Source organism: Pinus tabuliformis, chromosome Q, assembly GCF_031772625.1.
Source record: "Pinus tabuliformis cultivar Carrire ecotype Pingquan chromosome Q, CPIR1, whole genome shotgun sequence".
Lineage (NCBI taxonomy): Eukaryota > Viridiplantae > Streptophyta > Pinopsida > Pinales > Pinaceae > Pinus > Pinus tabuliformis.
Window position 1 is genome coordinate 441,556,296 of NC_142296.1, and position 19,184 is coordinate 441,575,479.

At 37.4% G+C, this 19,184-nt stretch overlaps 1 protein-coding gene across 1 annotated transcript in view; it reads left to right on the plus strand.

Moving 5' to 3' along the window:
* Positions 1 to 2,437: 2,437 nt before the first annotated feature.
* The window catches only part of LCBK1 (long-chain base (LCB) kinase 1), a 140,251-nt gene continuing 123,504 nt past the window's right edge, over positions 2,438 to 19,184 (plus strand). The window contains exons 1-2 of the mRNA XM_089386998.1: positions 2,438 to 2,689; positions 2,815 to 3,149. The gene's annotated coding sequence lies outside the window, so the exon portion shown is untranslated. The remainder of the gene's footprint in view (positions 2,690 to 2,814; positions 3,150 to 19,184) is intronic.

Sequence of the window (19,184 nt, forward strand, 5' to 3'; positions counted from 1 at the left end):
TGGTACCTAGAGGGTAGGCCATTTTGCCCTTCATCCTCCCTCACTGGCTCCCCAGTCCTTCATAATATTCACACCAACCATATGTTGTCTCGATGATTGGATGTTCTCTAACCTTGTGAATACCCATCCCTATCACCCTATTCAACAAACTGTCCAAAAAATGATTGGTTAAACTATCCTTACTACAAATAATAAAATTTGCCAAAAGAAAATCATACATGTGTTTGACTAAGTTCAACTCATGTAGAAAATGATGATGCATGATAACATTGACTATTACTAGAGACACACCACATTCCTTCACTTAAGCCACTTGATAACTATGAAGACATGTTATGCAAGAGCCAAAATTATAATTCAACTATGGTGTGCTAAATTACGGGGTTACTTATCTGTTGAATCCATGTTATCTTTGGAATGATTTGGACTTTTTTTCAACAATCATCACTATAACTATAGAAGTATTGTTGGAATTCCAATTTTTTGTTGTTAAATTTGCATTTTTCATTGCAAAAATGGATTCAACACCATCAAAAATCCACATTGCACTTAGATTGTGCAATTTCAATAATTGATATTTGTGATTCTAGTAATTGTTCTAAATTTCTAGCCAGATTTTGGACAATATGATCGGAAATACGTTATTGTAGAAGGTCCAAATCATAGCATGTTTGGGCTATACACAAGTTATAATATGCAATCTGTGTACTTTTGAATATTAATATAAGAGTAGATCACTCCCATGTCTCTATTTTGGTTTCATTTTGTTGTGTGTGAATGAACATTTGAACACTTATACTTAACATTATTGTACAATAACATTATGTGGTAGGGTATTGTGTAACATAAAAGAGTTAGAATTTTATGACTTGACATCCCCATAACATCAATGATATGTTCCTTGTTAATGACAATTTTTGTTTGTTTAGGTTCTAGTGAACATGAGTAAGTGGACTTGTGGATGTAATCCTCTAACTAAGACATTGTAACTCTAGTGATTTATTTTCCCAATTTGCTTAGTACTTGTACTTGACCCCAACCACAAATAACTACTTTACATAAGATTTTGTTTTTTAGGTTTTTTTTTAACTCAGCATGAGAAATTTGCCTTTACATGCAAGTATACACCTGGTTCATTGCAATACATATGGTAGGACATAGTTATATTTTCAATTTTTTTTTCCCAAGCCCTCTTACCCAACAAAACTAAATTTTTTTCTAAAGGGACTCCAAACTGGACAAGAAAAAACGGGGTTTTGTAAGTATATACCTTACAAAATTGACCCACAAAAAATACAAAATTTACTTGTTATACTATAACTGATTGAGAATGCTGTTTTTCATAGCCATGTAATGCCAAGCCATTTAGCTCTAAGGAATAGGAAAGGGCCTTATTTGACCATTGATTTTTAAATCCGCAAATCTTAATTTACACCCTTCATCAACACATAAATCTGCATCTTTATTGAGACCATTGAGAACATGGAAATATGCTATTAAAATGAACCATTTTGATGCTTTCCTAATTATTTTCATAAGCCTTTCTAATGTTTTTCCCTTAGAGAGGAGCCCTTCACCAAATGTTGAATAAGAATGAGGGAGTCTTTGAAAACAATGAGAGAAGTTACCTGTTTTTCTTTGGCTAATTGAACTTTTTTGGCACCATAAAGTACCCTCACATTAAAACTATATTTTCTCAACTAAATCTTGACCACCATACATCTCAACTCTCTTTTGTTTTCAATATGGGGCACTTTCCAATTTCCAAAGACTTTTTGTTTAGCCATGACTAGAAAAGGACCCTTAGAATACATCAACACGCAACAGAGGGGAAACTACCGCGTTCCTAGCATGGAGTGGGCCCCATTTTTTTAAATGAGTGGGCTGAGAGATTTTCTCGGTAAAATAATAATAAAAAAAGAAGGGTAGAAAATGAAGTTGAAAGGAAAAATTTCAAATAAACACCGACAAATACGTTGAGAATCAACGAATATACGAAATTACAACAAACAAATAGAAAACCTAATGCAATACCAACAACTTTCAACTTACGGTGGACGAAAACAAAACAGCAGAGCAATTGAAATATTTATAAATTCGCGAAATATTTTATCATTTAAGCTACCGAGATCCAAATCGTGTTAGATATACACAAAATTATTATTATTTTAAAATAAGCCATCACAATTATTATTTTTAACCCACGCTCTCCGATTTGGATAAAGCCGATCACAATTAAAAGTCAAACGGAAATACCGAAGAAACAACGTCAATCAAATGTCCGTCAGTTACCATTCCGTCATCATTGACGGAAACTGCGTATCTCCGCACTATTTATGTGAAAGTGCAGACGGAAGGTACGAAAACCGTCAAGGGTTTTTTATTTTTCACCAAATCTGGCGGCAGCGGGCGCGGGAGTGGGACCGCGCACCGAATGGGCCTGTCCAGACGAAAAGCTTCAACAACAAAAGAAAATTGGATTTCCACACAAATTCGGATTTGAAACCACCATTTGGTTTTTATTTAATTTTGCGCCACCTAAAACGCCATTATCGCAGTACTGAGAGTAATTGAGAATTAGCCATATATATTAAATTTGACTGAATCAGCCGCTGGATTGTCCAATTTAAGCAATTCAATTCAAGCTATCTGCTCTTCTGGATCCACATTATTACGGCTCGCATTTGTTGTACGAGATTCCAAAACACTAGCATTTTTTTTTGGGGAAATTTTTTCGTTTGATATTCTTAATCTTTAGTAAGGATTTAAGCTGTGTCAGCCCTGATCTCGTCAAATGTTCTTATTTCTCTGCAGCTCGCATAAATTTGAGCGATTTTGCGGAACTCTTTTTTATTTTGATTGTAAGATTTCGACAGGAAAAGGGAACCGGGGACCGTTAGCGGACATTTATGTATTTATAAACCCTTAGGGTTGCCTGGGCTTGATTTTGGCTCTAGAATTTCGCTCGGACTGATCCTTTCTAAGCTGGAATTGTTTTAGGGTTGATTCGATAATATGCCCAATTTACTTGTTGGCATTGGCGTCGTTTTAAGGTATCTGGTATCTACTTAATTTTGTTCCACGTTGGGGAAGATCTGGTCTGCTTTCGTATATCAGTTGGTAGCTTGCTTCAATCTCTTGGACCAGAGGTAAGACACAGGCGCACTATTTTATTAGATTCGTTTTATTTTACACTTTGACATTGTCGAATGGGGGATTTCATTAGATTTGTTTTATTTAACACATTGATATTGTCGAATGGGTGATGTGAATGATCCGAGCTAAAATCGCCCCTATTATCTGCATTTTTAGAAAACAGAGAATTTGATTTGCATTGTTCTTAGACAAAAAAGACAAATGCATTCTTTGTCTAGTGCATCTTGCATTTGCAAATAGCTATGGTGTAATTTGTCCAGAAGTAAGGTAGGAGAGAGAGGCTTTTTTGATTTTAGTTATCCGAGGGCTATATTGCAAAATTTATCGCACGGTTGCAGGGGAGCTGAATGTGCAGGCTGATGTCAATTTTGTTTTGTTTTGAAAGTGCTTAATTGAAAGGAAGCATAACGATTGGCCCAAAGAGGTTGAACACCACAAGTGGTCTGCTTGTGTGGGTGACACGGCCCTGAAGGAGCAAACTACCGCGACAGGCTGGTTCTCTTCCATCAAAAGCATCTAGGACTTGCATTTAGTCCCAAGTTCCAACCGCCTATTCATACCTCCAGGGAATTGAAGCATTATGGGTAACTGAACATGCCAGTGCTTTCACCTCCGAACCACAACACCACTGGTAGCAATTAAGGTCCCTTTTGTCTGCTTTGATGTTTTTTGATCTTCAGTGTTCTACGATGTCAACCTAACAGTCTCTAACCATCTCCTATGAATCATGATGATCTTTTTAGTATTATAATTAACTGCAATCAGTTGCGGGGAAGGTAGTAACAAAGATGTTTTACCATTCCTTTTTACCCAAAGAAGAAACATCTGGAAGAGGAAATATTTGCATGAATGGAGTTAAGGCTCCAATAATTGTATGCCCCTTCTTATATCCCATAAGAACACATCGATTTTGAAAATGGCGATATTTAATGTGAAAGGTGCCAGGGGAATTACGAGTTGATCAAACTATGCCCTTGCATGTCACTGGACTTAGTTAATTTTTTTGTAAACTGTAACTAGTGGTGTAGATGGATATTTTTCCTGTAGATGAACTGGTATTGACAATCAAAAGCCAACATGAACAGTGGGATATGGTTCCCATTTACTCGCTCCTCGAAGGTGATGTGCCCTTAAACTGCAATACTTACTCAACATGTTAAAACTTAAAGGACTGATTCTTTAAAATATAAAACACAATAACAAAGATTTCTTCTTGTTCTCACACTATTTCTATTGCACATTTGCAGCTTGGCAACAGCCAAGTAGAAAGAAGAGTTGGCAAATTAATACGTAAACCTAAGTGGAATATACCTCAAAGGGGTGGAAAACAAATTATAATGCTTAAACTAGAAGTTAGATTGAGATCCTATTATATTCTGTTATAATTAGGTGCCCTTTGCACATTCCAAAGAAAATAGGAAAAACCAGAATGCTTTTCTTATAAAGCAAATGGCATGATTTTCTTTCTATTTATGTAATCTCTGTCAGGAAATTTGAAACAAATATTCGATAATATAAAGCAATGTCGTATAATTTTTGATTTTGATTTTTATATCATGTCTTCCTTTTCACAAACTTCAGCAGTTGTTCCCTTTTTAAAGTGAATCAAATAGAGGCGAGTGAGCATGAAAGGTCTTAAACTAGTCTTACAGCAGCAATGGAACTTTAGAATCTTCCCATGACAGGTTTGCCTTTGTGGCCTTATATTCATGAATGAAGATACATGCGTGTGATACACTTAGTAATCTTGGGATACACTTTGTAATCATTTGGTACTTGCCCAGAGCCAAAACTTTCATTGTATAGGATTTATTGGATTAAGATTGTCAAACCTTGGTCTCGTGAAACAATTCATGACAGTAGATTTAACAAGATCGAGTACCTTGTCTTTAGTACCTGCTACATTTTTATGTTAACTGAACTTTTGAGGTGGATAATGCTTCCTTTCTTTTATTTGGTTGGGAACTAGGGTGGGCTCATACCTGTGTGACATGGGGTTGATTCTCATTGCTATCACTATGACCTCCAAGTGTATCAACCTGGCCCCTCATGAGTCATGCATCACACAGTGCTAGTTGGGGTTTTGAATCAGCGACATCACAAGGAATGCTTTAACAGTGCACCCTAATGCCGACTGATCTACAGCCAGTGTGCTAGGTGGGTAATGCTTATTAACTTGCATCTTGCTTTTATAATTCTATTTTGACCGATGGATATTTAGCTGGGGTGGGCATGATCAGGATGTAAGTGTTAGTGGCAGCAAGGAGCTTATGTCCTGTGTAATATTTGTTCCAAGGCAATGTGATTCTTTATCTTGGCTTAAACGATGTTTAATGTGGCACTCCGTGTTAAGGGCATCTCCTTAAGTCAACTCAAACAAATCTGTCAGATTATTTTTGATAGTAACTTTAATGAAAGCCAGTGAATGAGAAGGGAGTGAAATAAATTGAATTAATCTAAAAAAAGGGTCTCGTGGACAACAGAATCTCAAGTATCTCCATAAGTATGTTTGACATTATGTCTCTGGCTCTGTATCATACACGTCTGGTGGGGTTTGGTGGCAGCCTTCTATTAATCACTGTTGCCTTCAGTTTATAATGCTTTACTCCTCGGGAAGAGGCAACCACAAGGAAACATCACATTGTTTTGTTAGCTTTGTTTTATATAAATTGAAGTTACTGATTGTGAGACTTTTTAAGATGTAGTAATACTGTAAGATATAGCAAATGCGAGTCTCATATACCAATTTGTTGTCTGGCTTGGTTGTGACTTTAAAATTGGATAATAATAATAATGCTAATTAATCAGTGGGCTCGTGGTTGCATCCAGAGAAATAAGGCACTCATACAGCTCACAATTGGAGAGATCGCTGTGTAGGAGATACCCATATCATGTTCATTTGTGTGTACGTAACTGTGAATACATATAGAATAAAATAAAAAAAGATGATGTTTGACATCTAAGTTTTTCATTACTATTGTGTTGAAAAAGGGAAAAATTCAAAAAAGGAAAGAGCGGATGCTTTATTTCTTTCAATTAATTTACCATTGCATGAAAAAAAGTGGCATACATCCATATTTACCCTAGATCTTTTAAGTGGCAGAAGATTGCACATGGTTTTTTTGATCACCCTTGGTGCTGTAAAATTTTCTATATTATGGTAAACAGATTTGGCATTGTAATATAAATCCTACAGGAAACTAAAAAACGGCAGAAACTAAAAGCCTATGAAAACAACTCTAAGGAGTAGATGCAAAAATCTAGAAAAGCATATGATGGAAAACAATAAACAGAACTCAATAGATGACTGTCAAAACTTGTCACTGCTTTTCTTTAATTCTGGAGATAAAATATCTGTTACAGAAAAAAAATCCTATAATGCTAGCCGCTAGACTTAAAATTCAAAAATGAATCTATACCTCTGCCCTTTCTCTTATACATCCGTGAAGGGCCCACTTCAGGGCTTACGAAAATAGACCTCATACGTTGATCTAGAAATTTGCATGAAAGGATGTGGTAGTACACTCAAAGAGACAGTTAAGCTTCACTTTGAACTGTGCCCTAGCTCACAGTCAAACTAAAAAATAAAAAGCCAGCTACAGATAAGACTTCACTGAATTCAGTGTTTCATCGAGAACTGAGAGATAATCTTATCATGATCTATCTATCTAAACCTGGTGCCCTAAACTTAGAGATATATGCAATTTTCCACCAAGTTTTTGGGATGTGGGAGGGGTGAAATGCACATGGGGAGACACCCTGTCAAAATTTAGGGAAATTCATGGGATGGTCGGGTCCTTAGCATAGGGGTCCCTATTTTTAAAATCATAAAAATAAAAAGAAAAATCCCAACGATAGCAATTCATCCCATGCAAGTTCATTTTTGTGCAATGTAAATACTAAATTCAAATATCTAAATGATAAAAACACAATTCAGATTCAGTTTCAAAAATGAAATATATTGAATCTTGATTCATAAGTTTAAAACATTTGTTCAGAGTCATCATTCAAGTAAAAGAGTAGATACTGAAGTATAAAATAGTAAATTGTAATTACTCAAGGGTACTAAATAGTAGAGTTATGAGTCAAAGACTTGATTTGAGGTCATTAGTTTCTAGAGTCAAAAGTCAAAACTGAAAATTAACAATGGACGATGAACGCTAAAAGTAGAATGAGCATCAAGGAAGCAGTTCCATTTTTTGGTCCTTTACATCCATATGCTGCATGAACTCATCACAACCATCCAGGGAGTGTCATTATCCGAGTTACATTTTTTGGTCCTTTACATCCATATGCTGCATGAATTCATCACAACCATCAATGAGAGTGTCACTATCCGAGTGGGAGTCACTCTCATGAGTAACTAGTGGCACACCAATGAAACCATGTTGCAACTCATTTGGTTGCACCATCCTTTAGATCCACATCTTGTTGTGTTGCTGGTCCCATCTAATACTTTGGTATCTTCTTATGCATAAGAAGTAGGGCACTAAACTAGCTCCTTTGCTCTCTTAGAGGCAAGTCAATTCCTCCTGATACAATGGATGAAGCTATATGTGGAATAATTCCTCTTTGCTATAGAGGAACTAACAATCCGAGACAATTAGCGAATAGCAAGATGTTTGATCTTTGAAGCATCATCTCAATGCATGGTCCACCAACCAATCAGGTCATCGTAGCCTAAGTCATTATGATCTTATCTCACATCAAGCTTGTTGAGGGACCATTGAGACTTGCAAACTGCATCCACTGTCTTCGAAGTGCTCTCCATCATTTGCTTTGTGTATCTTGTAATGGTAGTTCAAAATACTTTCTTGATCTCTGGATTATGAATGGGAAGAAGTCCACCAATTATTGCAATATACCATTATGGGTTAGTGCATATGCTGCCTTAAATGAAGGTTTGTTCATTCTATCCTATCTACACTAAATAACGGGTCAAATCTAATTCATATCGGACCCTAAGGAGGGCTTTTTTTGTGAATGGTTGCCTTTACTTGACCCAACATGCTACCAAAAGTTTCATAGATTCATAGATTTCTCTAAGATTAGGAGAATCTATTTGCTAATTTAATTGAGTTCTACAAATTTCTATTTCTTGGTTGACTTGAGTGCTACAAAAGTTTGTTTCTTGTTAAACCAATAAATCATACCTAAACCTAAACTAAAACAACACTTTAAAATGCTCTTACTATCACTATCGCCCGTCCAATTAAAATCTAAAAAATCCTTGCGACGCCACCTTTCATCACCAACATATCATAGTCCAAGATGCACCATGCGCTTCAAGTACTCGAGTAGGGTTTTTGCAACAACCTATTGAACTTGCTTGGGTTATAACATATATTGACTCAAGGTGTTGATTGCAAAACAATTGTCAAGGCTAGTATATGCCAAATACATGAGGATTAATGAATTTTGTATTGGATGACAAAGGACTTTAGATTTGCTACCATAGGAGTAGCCACAAACTTTTAGTCGATCATTTGAAGATCTCTTTAGAATCTCGATTGCATACTTACCCTATCAAAGTAAAACTTTAATTGGATTTTGCCACACCTATGTACCAACAAAGTAGTGCATCAAGTTGATGCCATTCATGTTAAATTCTCTCGCCAACTCTATCTTGCACCATTCTATGAGCTTCTTCGAATTTCCTACAAGTATGAAATTGTTTACATACAAGACTAAAATGAGCAGATAGAATGATCAACCATATAGTAGATATTGGAATTTGCATAATGCTTAGTGAATGCCTAAACTCGAAAGATACTCGTTGATCCTAGGGTGCCATGCATGTGGTGCTTGTTTCAAACCATAAAGGGTCTTCTTCAACTTGCAAAGATGGATCTCATGCCCATGCACCTCAAATCCTCATGGTTGGTTTATGTATACCTCCTCCTTAGTCAAAGTATTAAGAAACACTGTTTTTTCATACATTTGATATAAACTCCAATCAAAGATTGTTGCTAAAGATGTAATGAATATGATATAGGTATACCTAGTAATAGTGGTAGAAGCAATGTTGCACTAATCGTTATCGGGATAATATCGGCACGAGGAAAAAATCGGGAAAAAATTGTAATAATTGGGAAAAAATCGGTAATAATTGGGAAAAAATCGTTTGGTACAAAAATATTCATTTTTTTTTCAATTTTTTTGAATATATAAACCATTTATAACAAAATAAATACATTGACACATAAATATGATAAAAGAACTAATATTTAAGATGTTTAATATCATTTCTAGTGCTAAAATCACACATAACAGTGAATCATGTCCTGAATAGTAAGTCTTGACTCCCGAGTCCCAACTCAGCCTCAAAATATCAACAAAAAAAATATAATAATGTATCTCATGAGTCATAATGTCATATACAATGAAATGAACAAAATAACTAAAGTCTAATACTATTGATTTCCTCTGCCCCTCTTGCGAGAAAATGCCATAGCTTTCCCTTTCCCTCTAGATGTAGATGCTGGTGTTGGTGGAGTTGGCAGTGGAGTCTGCTGTGCTCTAGAAGTTGAAGAACTAGGAGTAGGAGCTATAGGAGGTAGACCACGTCCTCCATTGGTGGCAGGGGTAGCCTGGGCAGGTGGTGTCACCTCCTCCTCCTGTTCCTCGGCCTCCTCCTCCTCCCCCTCCACTACATCCTGCACTAACCAATCATCGACAGATTCCATGAGAGGCCTTTCGGCCTCAACCCTCCATGTAGCAGTGGTGTTAATCCCATCCAATGAGATGGCCTCCATATCAGGTGTCCTCTCAAGTTGCCTCACCCACAATCGAAGATTGTAGTAGATGTAGACCATGTCATTAAGTTGCTGGGACTCCAACCTGTACAAAGATTATGAAATAATAATTAATAATTATAAAAAAATATTGTTTAATGAATTCAAAAATTTATTTGGAAATTTTCAGTATTTCAAATTTTTAAGTGTTAATCTGTTGCGCTTCTTGTTGTGTATATTTTCAAATACACTCCAGTTGCCCTCACATCCTGAGGAACTACATGTTTGGCTGAGGATTCGAATGGCAAGCTTTTGCAGAAGGGGTACCCTGGCACCATACATTCTCCACCATGCATCTACAACAAAATTACAAATAAAATTTTAAATAAACATAAGAAAAAATGGAATTTGAAGAGACAATGAAATTTGAAACAAAGTTACAAACTAAAAAATACCTGGCATTTTAATCGTCCTATCAATCACAACCATGTCAAAGCCAAATGTGCCACCTGCCATCCTATATGTCTCAATTTCTTTAGAGATCTCTGTATGTTCTGCTGGAGATCGCACCATCTTCTGGACACAGGATAAGAATCCATCCATGATCTCAGCATCAAATACAAACCCACATGCGTAAGAAAATGCGGGGTTCAGGAAAATCCCAGCAGCATGAATGAGACGATGGAGTGTGTTGTTCCATCGCTCAATAATCACTCTCCATAGGAGGAGTTGTTTCTGAAACCCTTCATCTCCCTTATCATCATAGTAGGCCTGAATGGCTTCTTTGGCCCTGTCCATGGCCTCATGCAAATAGCCCATTGCAGGCTTCTCACCATCAACTAACCGAAGAACTTTTACCAAAGGTTCAGTGACGACGCACACCTCCTGCACTCCCACCCAAAAGTCTTCCTGGTTTGAAACTAGTTTGCATACGGCCTCTCCCTCTGGTTTGCGGCTCACTGGCAAAGCACGCCACTCCTCTGAAAGAAACATTCTCTTCACATCCCACATAGAATTCAAGAGGGATTGAAGAGATATGAAACTGGTGGCAAATCGTGTAATGGCGTGGCACACTAACTCTTTGTTGTTGGTGAATCTTCTCATCAAGCTAAGCACAGATGTATGGTTATATATAAATTTTGTAATGCTTTTGGATGACTCAACAATATCTTTGACAAAGGGAATTTTCCCTATGTCCTCCAACATCAAATCAATACAGTGTGCAGCTCAAGGTGTCCAAAATAAAGTACGATGCCTGTCCATAAGCATCCTGCCAGCAGCAACATAATTTGCAGCATTGTCTGTTATGACTTGGACAACATTTTCGGCACCCACCTCCAAAATAAACACATCTAGCAAATCACATAAAGTTCTTGTATCTTTGATTGTGTAGATGCATCAACAAATTTGATAAACATAGTCCCCTTGGGACAACTAACCAAGAAGAGTATAAGGGTTCTCCCCTTTTGGTCAGTCCAACCATCTGACATCACAATGCATCTTGTTCGTGCCCATGATGCCCTAAAGTCCTCCAATCTTTTGGTGCAATCAAGCTTTTCATTTTGAAGAATCCAGCCTTTCATGTCATGATAAGAAGAGATTTTGTATCTTGGGCCAACAGTTGCAATAGCATCAAGAGCAGGTTGGAAAAATGGATTATTCCTTACAATGTTGAAAGGAATATCACTCCAAAGGAGAAATTTTGCCAGCAACTTGTCAACTTGTTCTTTCTCAGTTTTTTTTAGCATTGAACTGATAGATGGCTGTGAACCAGGTGTGGTTCGAGGAACAAAAAATGATGAGGCAACTACCGGATTGGTTGATGCTGCAGTAGAACCAGTGGCACTTGCTTGTTCAACTGACTTTTTTAGTTGCCTCTTCATTTCTTCTTTGGCCTCTCTATTGTGGTCTAAAGTTTCCAATGCTTTCATGGCTCTTTGGATGAGTTCAAGATTTGTATTTTTGCAAGGCCCTACATCAAATCTAGGGATTTTTGCAAAGTGATACTTCAATCTGTACACCCCCTCGGACATATGGTGCCCACACAACTTGCAAGTCAAGTTTAGTCTATCATTCAGAGCATTAGGTTCACCAAATTCCCAGAAATGGTTCAATTTCCTTGGCATGTTTGATTTTCAACTTTGAAGTTGAAAACTTGAATGGTGTTTCGGTGAACCTATGGGAAAATAAGGATTACAATTTAGTATTTACAAGTTACAAACTTACAATCTAGTATTTTACTATTTACATTGTACAAAAACTAAAAAAATTACATACAATTTAAGAAACCTCATTCCAAACCCAACCAAAAAAACTAAAAAAACAATACATTGGACAAATTTCAAAAACCCCATTCCAAACCCAACCAAAAAAATAAAAAAAAAATTACATTGGACAAATGTCAAAAACCCCATTCCAAACCCAACCAAAAACATTGAAAAAAAACAAAAACAAAGTTACAAAACAATGAAAACAAAAAGCATTGGTGCCCATATCGTTTTTATGGAGATAATCTGTCTCCTCCTTAGCTCACTCTTCGATTTTCTCCTCTAGGTAGTTGATTTAGCTCCAAAATGGCAAAATCTCCAAGCCTCCAACACTCCAAGTCTCCAAACCCCACCGCGCCCTCTGTTGTCCAAATGAAATAAAAAAAAATCGCGTTTTTCCCTTTAAACACGCAATGCTCGAGCCTCCTGCAATAATTACCGAAAAAATCGGGCAATTTTTTTTTTTTTTTTTTTTTTCCGATTACTACGCGCAATTTTATCTTTTCTTTGAAATTATCGCGATTAGTGCAACACTGGTTAGAAGTCTCTTCATAGTCAGCGCCCTCTTTCTAGGAGAATCCTCTTATTGCAAATTGAGCTTTGAATTTTTATATGTTGCAATTTGTTGCATGTTGGACCTTGTACAACCACCTAGAATCAATCATTGACTTCCACTCTGGTATAGGCACTCTCTTTAAGAGTTGAACACTTCCATGATGCCATCTTACCAAACAGGTTGATCAACTACCTCCTCAAAACTAGAAGTAGATGAAAGATTTTATTGCCACTTAATTCAGATTTGTGAGAATGAGTACTAGGAGCTTCAACTTGCTCTTGTGCCTCTTGTAGTGCCTAGGTGAACCACCTAGGCCTCTTGGTTGAAGTGGATGGTAAAGGGGCACCCTCTTCACCGTCAAAAGTTTTTTGATGAGAATTGTGTGTATGTGTGTTTTTTTTTGTTTATTTTCTGCATCCACCCTCTTCACCTTCAAAGGTTTTTTGATGAGAATTTTTTTTTTTTTTTTTTTCTTGTTTTGTTGTTCTTAATATCTGCATATAGTCTTTCGGGCAACAAGCTCTTCTACTTGCCCAGTTATATTTGGAGGTTCTTGAGACTTGGAGAACTATGTATCCTTGTCAAACTCAACATCTCTGCTTGTAACTATCTTTCACTAAGACGGAATGTTGATCCAAAATGGATCCTAAAACCTCTAAGTCTAAGTCTTTAATACTATCGGAAAACACTATCGCAAGGGAAAACAGTGAAAGAATGGCGGAAAACAGAGCTATCGGAGGTTCAAATGCCGCTGCACCAGAGCCGTTAGATCGGACAGATCAATGGTCCATATTGAATCGGGATATCGCAATCGGGAGAGGCCAGCGGAGTATATCGGAGGCAGCCTTATGCAAATCGCGATTTAACGAGGATTGTTGATCGAGCGTGCAGATCAACGGTCTAGATCAACTCGCAATATCGCATCGCTATAACATAAAGGAGGACTTACCGAGGGCTTGAAGATTAGCGATATGCGATTGCCGAACGCGATATCGCATCGCAATGTCGCATCGGAGCAATACAAAGGAGCGGGGCCTATGCAACATGCGACTTGCGATAGCGATAAAGCCGGACCCGAAAGGGTTTATAAATGCGGCACTATATAATTTTGAGTTCCGATATAAAAGTGTTTGTTGGGCTTTTTCTGTGTATTGGTGCATTTCTGTCATAAAACCAAAATACAAAGGGAAATGACCAGAAGCGATAAAGCCAGACTTGAAAGGTTTATAGATGTGGTTTTATGTTATTTGAGCTCCGTGGTAAGCGGGATTTCGGGTGGACTTCAGGCTGTAAGTGGTATTGGACGGGCTCCACCTGATCCCATACACCGGTTGACATGTAGCACACCGCACGAGAGAGAAAACCGCCTTTTCGGGCGGGTAATCTCTGGGCAAGTGGGCCACCCGAAATGGCTGTTAGTCGTTGGATTGGAAGGTCGTAGATCAACAGTGGGCTTGCGACAGCGATATAACGCGGACCCGATAGGATTATAGGTCGGATTCAATATCTTTTGAGTTCCAGGCTTTGGTCTGTTGGTCGGATTTTCCATTATTTTAGTGTATTTCCGTTTTTGAACAAGAAACGTATTCTTGGGGATTTCACCGCGCCAGTGGTCCTTTTCGTTACAAAGAGGTGGCCACCATACCTTAAGCGTTTTACAATGATTGTTTAACGCTCGAAAGGGAGATGAACGGACAGGGGTCGGGAGCCAGAAAGCCCGAGGAGGGAAGGCGAACAGACAGGGCTGAGAGGCTTAAAAAACCACCCAATGGCAGAGACTGGGACAGGGAGGCAGTTACTCAGAGAAGTAGTTGCTCAGAGACAGAGAGTTAGAGAAAACGCAGCTACGAACAGTTGATCGGAGGCACTAAGAGGGAGAGTCTGTGTACTCTTAAAACTCTAGGTTTTCGAGTGAAATCCCTGTGTAATACCACTGTTGTTGTGTTATAGCTCTGCTTGAGCTCACACATGCAATATTATGATCTTAAAGACTTAATATAGAGGTCGACACTGAAAGCTGGACCAGGAGACATAGCCAGGAAGTTTGGTGAACTCCTTGATTATTCGCTGTGTTGATGTGTGTGTCTATTATGTTTTCTAACTGCTCATTGTCTATATTATTTGCAATCTTTTTGATCCGTTGCACTAAGTAATATAGGGATTCCTGCACATGAGTATGTAATACCTTATTATTGATTTAAGATCTCATTTTCAGATCAAGTGGTATCAGAGCATTTGGTTTTGTTAAGGTTAGACAAGCTTGTGCTAGATTTTGAATGCTAACTAGATTAAAGCTCAGACTAGGAGAAGGAGAATTTGTTGAGGCTAATCCAGAGATTGGAAGAGTCTATTCTCAGAGGAGAATGGCAGAAGAAACTCCATTGGGATCAAAATCTCAATTTATGGAAGGTTTTATGGCCATGCAAGCCATGGTGGAAGAGATGTATTTGGAATTTAAGAAGGGACGAGGTGGAAGCATTTCAACACTTAAACCAGACAAAGGAGCAGAGGAACCTTTTCTAGTTGCCTCTCTAGAAGGCAAAGGAAAAGGAGAAATGCCTTCTCCACCATCTCCTCCATCATCACCTTCATCATCTTCATCATCTTCTTCGCATAAAACTAGCCCTGATAAGAAAAAGAAGAAAACTTTTTTGATTAAATTAGATGTGAAGTTTGATTTGCCAATTTATGATGGAGAACTCAATGCAGAAAAGCTAGATAATTGGATAAGACAAATTGATGTATATTGTAGGGTATAGAACGTTGATTCAGAAAGGAAGAAGATTCAGCTGGCTAGCCTTCGACTTGGAGGAATTGCACTAGTATGGTGGGAAGGCAAGACACAAGCTGATCTGCAAAAACATGGTAAAATCATTTCTACTTGGAATGAATTTGTTTCTGCTATCAAAAAGCAATTCTATCCTTTAGCTTACATGCAGCAGGCAATGATGAGTTGGCAAACTCTTCGTCAGTTGAAGGGTTAGAGTGTACAAAGTTATACTCAAGAATTCAGAAAGAGAGCTTTAACTCTAGGTATATCATTAGATTCACTTGAGACTTTATTGAAGTATATAGGTGGTCCTTATAGCTATTTAAAGCATACTATTCTCATGTTTAATCCCACTAGCTTAGATGATGTATCAGTTCAAGCTACACATCTAGAAGCTAGAGGTAAGAATGTAAACCCAGAGGTTGGGGGAACATCTAAATATTTTGTAAGCAAGAACAAGGAAAAGAAGAAACTGAAATGGAAGGAGAGGAAAGCAAACATTGTACAGAAGGATAAACCTTCATGCACTCATTGCAAGAAAGGAGGACACGATGAGGCACACTGCTGGCTTTTGCATCTAGAACGAAGACCTAAGAAGTTCGGTGGAAGGAAGAAAAAGAATGCTGCAGCTATTCAGCAGGACTTGGGATCAGATTCAGGCGATGAAACAACAGTTATAGCCACAGGTATTAAAGGTAAGGATTCTGAAGCATCCACAAGTAATTTTGCACAATCTGTTGATAATGAAAGTAATGAGAGGGAAAGAAATGAGCCTTTTCGTATTAGAGTAATTTCCAAGCACAATAAGATTGATACTTTGTTTGACAGTGGATCACAAGTAAATTTGATTTCTGAAACAATTGTAAAGAAGTTGGGATTACAAACAAAACCTCATGAGAAGCCATATCCATTAGGTTGGGTGTGTGATAAAACAAAGCTACAAGTAACGAGACAATGTAAACTTAGGTTTGCTATTGGATCAACATTTGTAGATGAGGTTGAGTTAGATATAGTTCCATTGGATATATGTGGTATTGTTTTGGGAAGTCCATACTTGTATGATAGGAAAGTTATTTTCTATAGAGCTGAAAATAAGTATCAACTCACTAAAGATGGAATGGAATATATTGTAAGAGCTCATAAACTCAAAGGTAACTATTCTCTCATAAACTCAGGACAGATGAAAAGAATTGTGAATTCAAGTAAGCAATTTTTATTAATGGTTGTAAAGGAAAAGGATCCTGAAAAATCCAATGTATTTGAAGACTGTGATTCTAAACAAAACGCTGATTTAGTTAAAGTTGTTTCAGAGTATGATGTTCTATTTCAAGAACCAAAAGGTCTGCCACCCAAGCGAGAAATAGTACATGATAATTGTTTGCAGCAAGATGCTCTATTACTTAACATTGGAATGTACAGGTTGTTAGCTTTAGAGAATGTAGAGATAAAGAAGTAGGTACAGGAGTTGCTCGATAAAGTATTTATATGACCAAGCACATCACCATGTGGATCTCCAATTGTGCTAGTGAGAAAGAAAGATGGTTCATGGAGAATGTGCATTGATTATAGAGCACTAAATAAAATAATGATCAAGAATCGTTATCCTCTTCCTTGTATTGATGATTTATTAGATCAATTGAAAGAAGCAGTTTACTTTTCTAAGTTAGACGTGCGAAGTGGTTATCATCAGGTCAGAGTTGCAGAACAAGATGCATGGAAGACTGCTTTCAAGACAAAACAAGGACTTTATGAATGGTTGGTCATGCCTTTTGGCTTAACTAATGCCCTTGCTACATTTATGAGTTATGAATGATGTACTCAGACCATTTATTGATGATTTTGTAATTGTTTATTTAGATGACATTCTTGTTTTTAGTAAGACATGGGAAGACCATGTGAAGCAGACTTTAGATGTTTTAAAAAGAGAAAATCTCTATGTAAAATTGTCAAAATGTGAATTTGGTAGAACATCTTTAAATTATTTGGGTTATATTGTAGGGGGTGGTGAATTGAAGATAGATCCCTCTAAGGTTGAAGTCATTGTGAATTGGCCTAAACCCAAATTTGCTACAGAGGTTAGGAGTTTCCTAGGGGCAGCACAATACTGGAGAAAGTTTATTGCTAACTTTTCTTTGATTGCAGCTCCATTACATCCTTTAACAGGATTGAAACAGGGGTTTCAGTGGGGAGGCAAACAGCAGAAAGCGTTCGACACCTTAAAAGAGAAAATCAGTACAACACTAGTACTAGCACTGCCAGATCTTCAACATCCATTTGAGATTGAGACAGATGCCAGTGACTATGCCGTGGGAGCAGTGTTGATGCAACACGGAAAACTCGTATGCTATCATTCTGAGACATTTACTTCTGCAGTAGTTAATTATCCCACATATGATAAAAAATTGTATGCGTTAGTACAAAGTGTGAAAAAGTGGAAACATTACCTAATGGGTAAGCAAACAATCATACATACAAATTATCAACCACTTCAATACTTGCACTCACAAACTAAATTGCAGCAATCAAGACATTATAGATGGATGGGTTTTCTACAACAATTTCATTTTGTCATTAGATATAAGAAGGGCATACACAATAAGGTTGCAGATATGTTGTCAAGACCAATCATAAATGCATCTACTATACTTAAGCATAACTCAGTAATGCATGAAAGTTACATTGAACAATATGCTCAAGATGTAGATTTTAAAGATGTATATGCAACTTTAAGTCATGGCAAGCAAGCAGAAGAATTGGATTATTATGTAAAGGACCAATTCTTATATCATTTGGGAAAGTTATGCATTCCACAAACTAAAAGAGTTAACATAATTTGAGAAGCACATACTTCTCTTATATCAGGTCATTTTGGTGTAAGTAAAACAGTTGCACAATTGCAAAGGTTTTGTTATTGGTCGAGAATGCATGAGACAGTTTTTAGATATATCAAAGGATGTACTATGTGTGCTACAAGCAAGCCCAGTAATAGAAAATTAGGCTTGTACACTCCACTTCCAATTCTTTCTCGTCCTTGGGAAAGTGTTTCCATGGACTTTGTTGGGGGATTGCCAAAATCTAGAAAATGTCATGATTATTTGTATGTTATTGTGGATAGGTTCAGTAAAATGTGTATTTTGATACCATGTAACAAGCAGGTTACAGCTGAACAAACAACAAAGTTGTTCTTTCAGAATGTATGGGTTCATTTTGGTTTACCCACTTCTATTATATCTGATCGAGATTCTCGATTTATTGGGAAGTTTTGGTCAAGTTTATGGGAGTTGATGGACACCAGGTTGAAGAAGAGCATAGCATTTCATCGACAAACAAATGGTCAGACAAAAGTGGTCAACAGGACAGTGATCCAGTTGCTCAGAGGCTATTGTAGCAAGCATCCCAAGCTTTGGGATGAGCATTTGTGTTATGTGTAGCATGCTTACAACCGTGCCAAGCACTCTTCTACTCAGAGATCTCCTTTTGAGACTTGTTTTGGTTTTATACCAAAGTCTCCCTTGGATTTTGTCTTTGGTAAAGACATAGCAGTTGATGGACACAGTGATGTGGACAAAGCAACCAAGTTCATTGAACAAATCCAAGAAATTCACCAGGTAGTACATGAACAACTGGAAAGAAGTCAAGCCAAGTACAAGGCAAGACATGATAAGCATTGAGTAGAGCATAGTTTTCAGGTTGGTGATCAA